The following is a 9514-nucleotide window of genomic DNA, read 5'->3' as shown; positions in this document are numbered from 1 at the left end:
CGCCCGGGGCTTTGCAAACCTCCACTTACTCCTGGCATCCGTCTCCAGATTGTGTCACTCGCCAGCTCAGTTAAGAACTTGATTTGAATATTGTTTTATCACACTGTGCCTTGCAGACAGCATTGAGTCAGCTTAAAACCAGCGCAGTGTGTACTGGCTCCCAGTTAATTATAGGCATAAAACATCATTTACTCTGCTGAAAGGAAATACTTGGAATCCAGAGGGCTCTTTGCTGCAGACATCGGTGCCTGCGCAGGGTTTTGTTTCCTCTCCGTTGTCTCTGGGACAGTTTTGTGGTTGGAGGATTACAAATCTTTGAGGGCCGTGTCCAGATTTCTCTCAGTGCAAGGGTGAGGGTGTTTTGCTGACAATATTTTTTTTTCCCAAAGAGCTTTATTCCAACCCTCAGGAAAGAAAGGAGGAAATTGCACCCTTAGTAAATAATTGCCTGTCTCTCATTTGGGGCTTCTTAGGTACCTGTCCTTCCTTCTGCAGGGTCTGGCTTGGTCCCTGAAGAATTCCTTCACTGGGTTTGTGTCTCCTCCTGTTCCAGCTCTCCAGGCAGCAGACAGTGATGGTGTTGATGCCCTCATTGAGGAGTTGTTTTCCCAAAAGCTGTATATTTGCACTGTGCCCCCCTCTCAAACCATTCACAGGAGCTGCATCCTGGTCATTGTTGCCTGAACATTGCAGGAAAGGTGATTTCCACTACAGTGGTTGGATCACCTTTTAAACCTATGTTATAAACCCATCTCATTAAATAAACCCATCTCATTGAATATATCTAGCTCATTAAATAAATCCATTAAATCACCTGAGAGCTGAAGGGAGGCAAGGGCTGAGCAGAGCCCTCCTCACCGCGGCTGTAGCTCACGACCAGCGCCCAAGTGCAAACTCAGAGTTACTCTGTGAGCGTTTGCACGTGTGGGAGTTCCTGGAGAAACCTTCTGGAGAGGGGTTTGTGGCCTCTGAGCAGCCCTGAGGCTTGCCCAGGAGGTTGAGGGTTGCCCAGGAGGTTGAGGGTTGCCTTGGCAGGGCACGGGGAGGCAGCTGGGGAAGGAGTGTGCCTGGGGACATACGGCGGAGCTGCAGCAACAGCATCCCACCCTCTCCCTCAAGCTGTCAGGAGCGCTTCAAATCGGTGGGAGAAGAGCAGGCACAAGCTGGAATATCTTGGGAAGCTCCGGTGGGAGCAGGAATTGCTGGTGAGGGCTGATCTTGGAGGGGGACACTGTTGCCAGAAGCGATTGAGGGGTTTGGGAAGGGCAGGAGCGAGGGGGAAATGCTTTGCTCGTGGAAGGGCACGTAACGAAATTCTCTGCCCCCACCTCCTCCTCGTTGCTGCTGAATGAAAAAGCAGCTTGCCTGATGCCTCAGGTTTATGCTTTTATATTTTTCAGTCTCTGTGCTACTTTATTGTGTGGGTCTGGGCTTCATATTAGGGGAAGGTGAGCTTTCCTCACAGAGTAGGGAGACAAAACAATTCCTTCTCCAGCTGGGGACCAAGGACAAATGATCCAAATCTCAGGCCCAGGAGCATAAACAACGTGGGCTGGAGAGAGAAAAACAAGAAGAATGGGAGTTCATGGGCTGGGGCTGTAATTGGACAATTAAGTCCAAGATGCAAATGGAGCAGAACTTATAAAAGTGAGAGACCCCATGAGTGGTTGTGCATTTTGTGACCATTTTGGTTCATCTTGGGTGCAGCCCTGGCTGGGCTCTTGTGCTGCCCAAGGTGGATCCATTGAGGCCTCCAAATAAATCCCTGCTTTATTCTTTAGCTCTGTCCAGTCTCTGTTCTAGGCCAGCCTTCACAAGGCATCATGTCCACCTGTTTTTTTAGCAGATCTGGTGTGGAATTTAAGCATTCTCAGGTTTCTCCCAACAGAGCATCCACAGGGAGGGAGGCGAGGGAAGGATGTTTTAATTTGTCTGGCCAGATGCTCTTCGTGACAGAGGTATCGCTTTATGAAGGTGAACTCAATCCTATCCAAACACTTCCCTGGATTCCCTCCCTAGTTTTGCTCCAGAACTGATGCAGAGGGAGAACCAAGTTGATTAGAGGGATGGAGCAGCTCTGCTGGGAAAAAAAGCTGAGAGATTTGGGATTGTTCAGCCTGGAGAAGAGAAGGATTCGGGATGACCTAACTGGGGCCTTCCAGTACCTGAAGGGAGATGGAGAGAGACTGGAGAGACAGGACAAGGAGAAATGGCTTCACACTGAAAGAGAGTAGGGTTAGATGAAATATTAGGAAAAAAAATCTTTATTATGAGGGTGATGAAGCAGTGGCACAGGGTGCCCAGAGAAGCTGTGGCTGCCCCTGGATCCCTGGAAGTGTCCAAGGCCAGACTGGATGGGGCTTGGAGCAACCTGGGAGAGAGGAAGATGTGGAATGAGATGATCTTTAAGGTTCCTTCCAAGCCAGACCATTCCATCCTTCTGTGATTCTATTAATAGACTAGCCTAAATCTGATTAATGTCAAACTTCCTGGGGAAACTGAGGCACTGGGTGCACTTGGGACCCCAAACCCCAGCAAACCTTTAAGCAGTTCCAAAGACAGACTTGTGTCTCCAGTGATCACTGCCAACCACAACCCCTCTTTAGGATTTATTTAAGTGATGACCAACCAGAAACAGGGTCCTCTTCTTCCTCACCAGCACATCCTGAATCCCACAGCATCTCTCAGAGGAATTATCCCATTCCAGCACTGCTGGGGACACAAGCAGCAGGACCAACAGGGAAATAAAAGCTCTTAAAAGAGCCCATCACATTCTGTATTTTGTCATGATTCCACTTCTGTTTTTTAATGTGCTCTGAGGATATAGGAGGCATTGTTCCAGGTCTGGGAGAAAGAAAGGACCCCAAGGGGAAAGAGAAGCTGCCCACAAGCCTTGTGAACCAGGGTAAAAACAAAGGCAGAAATAAATAAACAACAGGGGGAGAAAAAAAATCAAAAACACCCTTAAAATGTTGTTTTGTTTCTCTTGTCTTGCTGCAGAGGAGTTTGAAGTTCTCCATTTCCTGGGTGTGCTACAGGAGCAGCAGAGTTGAGACTCAGGCTTTTAATGAAGTTTATGTAAATTTGGTGATGTTTATACTTAGCAGAACAGATTTAGGAGTACTAATAAAGCAGCAGATGAGGCGTAGAAAAGAGCTGGTGAAGTTTTCCCCCACTGTTATTTTTTACCTTCCTCCCACCATTCCCAACAAAAAGAGTCTGTTTCTGTTGCCAGTTTCTCTTCACAACAAGAGCTTTTGAAAGGCTGTTTATCCTTCAGTGCTGCAGGAGCATCTCCCAGTTCAGTTTTGTCCCATTGCCTTCCCTCCAGGAGAACAACCCAGCCCATGTTTGTATTCCCTTCAAGCAAATTAATTTTACCCAACTCCACTTTGGGATCTTTGGATTTTCCTTAGGCTGGAGTTGGATCGGCCTTTTCCTTTGGGAGGAGGTGAGGGTTTTCCCTGGGTTTGGAGTCAGGGATGTTGAGGATGAGCAGGATGAGCTTCATCCCCGGGCAGGAGGAGGCAGAGCTGGCCCTGCCCAGCGATGGGTGGTGATTTCTGGTGCTTGTGGCTCCAAGAAGAAGAACAGAGGCCACCAACAGAGAAAAGTGACCCAGAAAATCCTCAGAGGAAGGTGCTTGGCAGCCCCACTCCTCCTGCCACACCGCCACAACCCCTTTCAAATATTTTCTGCTCACGCCTGCAGTTTTTCTGTGAAGAAATGAAAGAAATTTGGGCCTTGTAGCATTTGTCCAATGCAGTTCACTCAGGATAATCCCTACTAATCCCCCCTCATCAGACCCCATGTGATGGGGTTTCCAAGGAGGACTGGGGAGGGGTCTCAGGGTCCCTTTTGAGCAAAGCTGTCCTTATCTGAACAGTGCAGGAGTCCTTTGCACACTTGAGGAGTTCCCATGGGATAAATGTCTTGGGTTGGAATGCAAGATGTGCCTGGGGCTGTGTATTGTTTCCATCTGTCAGAGGTGGGGCAGTTCTCTGCTGTTCATTGGGCAGTTTTCTTTATCTGTTGGGGACATCTGACACCATCCCCTGCAAGGGGGGACTCCAAAGTCCCAGTTCAAAGCTTCAGACTTGGCCCATTCATGGGCTTTATTTTATTTTTTTTCTTGTTTGTTTGCTTGGGTTTTTTTTGTTTTATTTTTTTTCTGTTTGTTTATTTGTTTGTTTTTTGTTTTATCCAGCTTATCTGGGAAAAACCAATAATCCACTGGATCAATCACTGACATCCAGAAACCTCCATGAGCATCTTCAGGGCATCCTCCTTGCCATGGGCATGAACTCATGGAATTTTCAAGCATCCCTGGGGAAAAAAGGGGCAGCAGGAAGGAGTTGGGTGGAGCTGGGTGGGGAAATCCTTGAAATGGGGATGCTTCTCACATAATCAAAGATATATTTGGAAAATATGAGCTTTTCCAGACTAAAAGGTGCCTGAGTGATCCTGTTCCATGTAGTGACATAGGGATGGGAAAGCAGAAACCACTGAGGAGTGATGGATTCATAGAATTTTCACTGAATGTTTGAATTTTCAGCTGCAGTTTTTTTTCTCTGCAACCTGTTATGAATCTGAGTATCCCTGACTTAAGGTGCTGAAGGAGGAGGAGGAGGACACTTGTAGGAAAAAAAGTGTTCAGTCCAGGAACCAGCTGTGATTGCTAAATCAGGAGATTTAAACACATGGCAGGGGGAAAAGAATTAAAAAAGCAAAATGACTGAAGAGTTAAAAATACAACCTGAAACGTGGAGCCTGCCTGGGAGCTGCATTTCACCCTGCTTTGCTACCAGATCCTATAAACCAGGGGAAAAAAGGGACAGAGCAAACCCAGAGGGTTAAAACCTATGGGAAAGACAGGGTAGGAGGAGCGAAATCAGTCCAGAATTCTCCCCCTAATTATCACACAAAAGATTTTGCAGAATTACAAGCATGACTTAATCACCTCTGGGACAGAAGGTGCTTCCCAGAAAGGAGACGCTTTCCTACTCTGTTGGTCAATAATTTCAGGACAAGTTGATTATCCCACTAATTGCTGACCAGATACCAGTGTGGTGCTGAGCTACCAAAATTCCCGAGGGTTTTTCCTGAAGAAATCCCACCTGGAGTCCTCCTCCAGCCAGTTGTGGTGGTCCAGGAAGCAACTGGGGGAACTGGTGAGCAGGGGATGTGCAGATCACAGCAGCCAGCTCCTGACATGTGGGCGAGTTTCCTTAATCCAAGTTTCCATTTTAAAGGGAGAATAGGAACTTCCAGACACGAGGATTTATAGGCAAGGACTTAACAGTTAAATTTATTCATGGCTAAACTGAGGAGCCCAGAGTCATTAAAGCATGAAATTGTGCCAGTCAATTAAAGCGTCAATCATAGCCAGCCTCATTTAGGAGAGCTGCTTTAATCCCAAGGAAAGAACAAATTTTTGGCCTAGTGAGAGAGCACAGTGGCTTGAAGCTGGTTTTAGAGAAAACAGACATTTGCCAATGGTTGTTTTTTTAATATATATGGATTATTTTCTGCTGTGCTCCTTCCAAGGTGACTTGTGTTTCTGCTCAAGTAGAAACACAGATGCAATTTGAGCTGGAGATGGAGTGACTCGAGTGGGCTACACAGCAAACAAACAAGAGAACTCATCAAAGAGACATTTAAACCAGCAAATAGCAGAGTTCTGGGAGCTTTTCAGCAAGATTCAGACAGATTTTCCTTTTGTTTTTAAAACTCTGCAATTAGATTATTATGCCTGTCACTTCATGCAATTTATTGGCTTTTAAAACATTTTTTTCTTTCCCTGCTGGGTTGAATTCCTGGAATATCCGTTGGTGATATTTAACAAATGGTGACTGTCATCTGGGGCCTGGTCACACAGAACAGGTCACACACCTGATTGCAATGGAGGAGAAACATCTCCAGAGGGGATTTACTGGGAGCTGACTGGAAATTTTGGTGTTGGGCATGATCTTTTCTGCCTTATCCACCAAAAATCAGGGAAAGGAGATAAAAGAGACTCAGGTTTGGAGGAGAAACACGAGCTCAGGGAGTGTAACAACTGGTCAGGGAAAGTGGTGGAGAGCTGAGGTGACCCTGCCACTCCTTGGTGCGGGTGTTTCACCAGCTGCACTTTTCTGTGTCAGGAATTGAAAGGTTTCTAACCCATTTTGGGGCTCTAATTGGTGTCTGGAGGGAATTTGGAGGAGGGAGCAGCTTTGGGCTCTGTTTCCAGCAGTGAAGTTGTGCTGTGAGAGGCTGGGCAGGGGAGGAGATGGTGGCTGAGCTGCCTTTGCCCTCACATTTCCTTTCCTGGCTCTGGTGGGAGCCAAGAGAAAGTTTTGGGGGATTTTTGGTGAAGCTCAGGCTGCAGAGCAGCTCCAAACCCTTCTCTGGCTGCAGTGGGGCACACAAGCTTTGCTCCAGCACAGCTTCCCCTGGTGAAATCCCTTCTTGAGGCTTAGGGCCTCTTTCTGAACCAAAAACTTCCTTAAAAAACACTAAGATTAGCTGAAATACTCAATACCAGTTGCAGACACCTCTCCTGAATTTCTCAGAGTCTGCAGCTGTGCTTTGTGCAGGAAGAAAGGGGGATTTTTTTTGGATCTGCTGTGGGCCTCGGGAAGTGTTCATTTTGGGATCTCCCCTGTCCTGGAATTGTGCACAGCCCAGCTGGTGAAGCAGCACCAACAGCAGTAGCATCTAGGAGCAGATATAGGGTAAATTTAGGTAGCTTGGCTTGAAATTCAAATTCCTGAGGCCAAGGAGGTCGAGGAAGTTGCTTTGATACCTGTTGGAGGAGCAGGGCCTGTGGGTGCACCAGTCCCAGCCATGTCCCTTTCCAGTTTGTTCCAGTACCATGGACACCAGTTGCCCAAATTAATGTGTCTCACAGGATGGTTTGGGTTTAAAGTGACCTCCAAAATCATCCAATTCCACCCCTGGAGCAGTGTCAGAATCCGAGGTATTGATGATTCCCAGATTGTAGAAAGTCTCTGTCTTTCTGCCCCGCTGCCAAAGCAGAAGCCATAATTGGTCTGTGCTGGTTTCCAGGTTGTTTATTCTGTTTATCTCTCACATGTTCTGCTGCCCTGCCCAGCTCTGTCCTGCAGGGCAGCGTGTGGGGCTCTGCCCTCAGTGGGATGTTACAAACATTAAATACCAGAAACTCCCTGGGCTGGATTTACAAGAACGTGCCAATATCTGTCACCTACGTTGGACAGTGTGTCCCCAGCCTGAACCAACAGAAAAATGCCAACACCACAGTGAGACATGGAGGGCATGAAGAAGGAGAAAAAGGACAAGACACACCCAATTTCCTCCATCTTGTCCCCTTTGAACCCCTCATCTAGAATCCTAAAATTTTACTTTTGCACCCGTGCCACACTTAATTATTACTCATATCAAACACTTAGAGCTGGTAATTGATCCTGTAAGATTGAAAACTCTTTTCCATGGACAGAGATCACAGCCAGTGTCTCTGGGGGCTCTGTCCAGGGGGGTTCCTGACCCCTGCCAGGGTCCCAGGGCAGCCAGAGGGAAACTCTGGATTCCCATAGTGCAGGGGCTGATTTCCACTAGCTCAGGTTGCCCTGTCCAGCCTTGGACACTTCCAGGGATCCAGGGGCAGCCACAGCTTCTCTGAGCACCCTGTGCCAGGACCTCAGCACCTCATAGGGAACAATTCCTTCCCAATATCCCATCCATCCCTGCCCTCTGGCAATTTTAAGCCATTTCCCCTATTCCATCACTGCATATCCTCCTAAAAACTCCCTCTGACCTCACAGGAAGAGCACATCCACTGGTGTCCGTGCTCTCCTGGTCGCCTGTGTCCACCCAAAGGATCCAAACTGGAGCAGCTGAAGGGCAGAGGAATGAAGAGTTTTTCTTTTAATAGGAGCCAAAAAGATTTTTGCCTCATCCTGCCTTGACGGTGAAATCTAAGACGTCATTTGATTGCTCTATAAATATCCTGAGCAGGGAGTGAAGGAAATCAGTGCTAAAAAAACAAAGTGCCACCTCATGGAAAGGTCTTGCTGCCAAGCTGGAATCTGCCCAGACCTTCACCTCGTGATGAAATAATCCAGGCTGGGATGGAGAGGGGGCTGAAAAGCTCCTGGAAAAAAAAAAAAAAAAAAAAAAAAAAAAAAAAAAAGGAAAAAAAAAAAAAGAGGAGCTTGTTCTTGGTATGCCCAGACAAGTATTGTGTAACAAGGTGTCTGTGGGGTGCCCAGAAGGTCCCTCAAGTCCTCCCCCTCCTTTTCTTTCCTCTGGAATGAAGATAATTGTGCTGCACAATGAGGGCCTGAGCATCAGCGAGGGAAGAGCACCGAGGTGTGACAGTGATTGGAGCATTAGAAATACCTGAGACAGTCACATCTCGCTGTAATTTGCAGCCTTAAAACCAAAGCTAGTTAATTACCAGGCTGCAGACTATTTTTTCCCCTTCCCACCTGCCGTGAGATATTGTGAGGTGGGAAAAAAATAGCACAAGTGCATAGAAAAGCCTTAATAAAAGCTTCAGAGGGATTAAGTGGGTCTCATCTCTGTAGGTATCAAGGTAACTTTTCTCGGTGCTCAGAAGTTTTCCAAGGCTGGCTGTTTGATTTATTGTCCAGATCCTAAACTGGAACATTTCTGCCTTGGTTCTGGCAGTAAAGAACAAAAGTGCTAAGTGTGAGATGTCCACATTGTGTTTCATTTCCCTGATGGATGTTTTGACAGCCAAGAGATTTCTCACTATGCTCTATTCTTTTTTTTTCCTTTTTTTTCCCCTCCATCACTTATTTTTATAGGACATTGGGGGGTGGGGAGAGAACTGAACTTCCCATCAGCTGGTGGCATCGTGTCAGTCAGAGAGATGTTTTCTGGTTAAATCCCAAATAATGTCTTCTCAGCCTTCCAAAAGCTGTGATATTTTTGAAGTGTCACTGACTTAGTCCTGGTGGCGTGCGAGATGTTGCGAGCATGTATTTTTATTTTAATCCTTGAATTAAAATGAATCCTTGAATTAAAACAAAGATCTCTCCCGATGACCTTGTTTGAGGTTGCTTGGACCCTCCCAGGTCAGCCTTGACCCTGATTTGTCACATCAGTGAGGCTGAGCAAGCTAAATTTGTCAGTAATGAGCCAGAAAAGCTGAGGAGATATTTCTTTTGGGTCAGTTGAAAGAAAGCTGAGGTTCCCCCAGCCCCTCTGGGGACTTCTCCACGTCCAACTGAGCATTTGTGCTCTTGTCACACTCAAATTAAAACCACGAGACTGCTCTAAAGGGCCACGTCAGCCCAAGGTGTGGAGGTGGGCAGAGGAGTGGAAAAGCAAGTGCTGGGCCAAGGGTATCTCTGACACATCCCCAGGAGACCCAGCTGGGGCAGGATGGACACAGGGATCTCCTGCACTGGCTTCATCCCAGCTCTGACCCTTGGAGAGCTTCCAGCAAACACTGAAATACTCAAAGTTTTCCCCTCAAATTGAAGATCCATGTTATCACAGAAGCAAAGGCTGGTTTGGATTGGAG

This window comes from Lonchura striata, chromosome 4 (genome assembly GCF_046129695.1).
Source record: "Lonchura striata isolate bLonStr1 chromosome 4, bLonStr1.mat, whole genome shotgun sequence".
Taxonomy (NCBI): Eukaryota; Metazoa; Chordata; class Aves; order Passeriformes; family Estrildidae; genus Lonchura; species Lonchura striata.
The sequence above is the reverse complement of the archived record's forward strand: the minus strand, read 5'-3'. Positions refer to the sequence as shown.